Source organism: Benincasa hispida, chromosome 10, assembly GCF_027475165.1.
Source record: "Benincasa hispida cultivar pf3 chromosome 10, pf3_genome.v1.1, whole genome shotgun sequence".
Lineage (NCBI taxonomy): Eukaryota > Viridiplantae > Streptophyta > Magnoliopsida > Cucurbitales > Cucurbitaceae > Benincasa > Benincasa hispida.
In genome coordinates this window covers 53,695,951-53,697,780 of record NC_143487.1, presented here as the reverse complement: position 1 = coordinate 53,697,780, position 1,830 = coordinate 53,695,951, and the positions used below count along the sequence as shown (strand labels likewise).

Here is a 1,830-nt window from a genome sequence, read left to right as displayed (position 1 = left end):
ACAATGTTGCTTACTGATTCATCAAGTTCTATGTTTCTTTCTCTACACATATGGTTGATTGCCCCGGTATCCAAGTACCATTTATTATCTTTGCTCCATTCATTTTCCATGAAAGCCATCAATAAGATTCTACATTCTTGACTTCTTTCTTTAAAATAGTTTACCTTCTCTTCAACTTTATTATTTTTGGGCGCTCTACATTCGGATGCATAATGACCAAACTTCTGAAAATTATAACATTTAATGTTTGATTTATCGTACCTTGATCTTGAGTTACCTTGTCCATGACCTCTTGTTGAGTTTCTTGATCGTCTTTGAGAGTTATTGTTGTTGTCTTCATAGGGCCTCCAACCACGTCCTTATCCTTGTCCTCTTTGCAACTTGAGCAATTAATTGACGATTCATTCCTTCTTTTTTTTTTCTTCATATGCTTGTAATGAACCCATGAGTTACTTAATAGTCATGACCTCCAAGTCTTTTGTTTCTTTGATTATGGCGACAATATGTTAAAACTTTAGATCTAGTAATCTTAATATTTTCTCCATGATTTTATCATCATTAATTTTTTCACCATTTCTTTTAAGTTGATTGGTGATAGTTAAGACTCTTGAAAAATTTTCTGAGTTGGCTTCCCCTTCTTTCATATACAAAGTTTCGAACTTGGCTCTTAGAGTTTGTAGACGTACCTTTTAAACTAGATTTGCTCTCTTCTACGATGTTTGAAGCTTCTCTCATGCTTCTTTCGTCGTCTTTGCTTCTGAAATCTTCTCAAAATCATCGTCATCTAATCCTTGATAGATTAGATAGAGAGCCTTCTTGTCTCTCTTTCTTGAGTCTCTGAAACTAACCTTTTGTGTTCGAGAAATACTACCATCATTTTTTTGTTCGATATATCCTTTCTCTACAATCTCCATACATCTTGAGAGCCAAGGAGAGCCTTCATCATGATACTTCAATTATCACAATTTCTCTTGTTGAGCATAGGAACTTGAAATGGAATCATGCTATTGCTTTCTTCTTAAAAAGGATCTTTAAGCTCTGATACCACTTTGTTGGAAAGAAATTTTGGAGGTTGGAGGAAATTTGGAGAGAAAGAGGCTACTTATGTTATTGAGCACTTCTAATTTTTTTTAGCTTTATACAAATTGTTGGACATCCCTCCTATTTATACTAGGTGACACCCCTAAATCTATTACTAGGATTTTGCCCAACACATTATGATCTAATGGTTACAAGTTTCTTTTTAGAATTTTCTTTTCAATTACACTTTTTCTCATATTTTCTAGATAATTCTTCAATCTACTCTAAGCCTCTCCTGCAAGTAATATCTCTGGAATATTCTAATACTTGATACTTTCTACAAATTGAGATTTTCTTTTGAACTAGGCCCAAAATCAAGTTTATATTTCAACATTCCCCTCCCCTATTCCCTCCCTAATACACGCACACATTAATCTCAAACCTAATTTAAGAAACTGTCATCTATAAATATGTCAATACTCAACAAAGGTTAAAAATTAAAAAAAAAAATTAAACTTAAATTTAGGAACATTATCAATTGTATAGTCAAATAAACTCCATTGCCCCACTCCCCTCCCCCACAAACAAACTTGAATCTCAAACTTAAATATACAAATTATACCAATTTCAAAGTCAATATAAAACTTAAACTTAAATTTAGGTACATTAACACACATAAACATAACAAAAAATATATATAAACTGTCATTTATCTCTATATGCATAACTAAATTAACTATAAAATATGCATTTACCTATATAAGCATAACTAAGTTAACTATGGGGCGGGGGGGGGGCCCCACCCCCCCC

At 32.8% G+C, this 1,830-nt stretch overlaps 1 pseudogene; it reads right to left on the bottom strand.

Annotated features, from left to right (window-relative positions):
* Positions 1-731: 731 nt before the first annotated feature.
* Positions 732-1,006, bottom strand: LOC150033464 (uncharacterized; annotated as a pseudogene).
* Between the last annotated feature and the right edge of the window lie 824 nt (positions 1,007-1,830).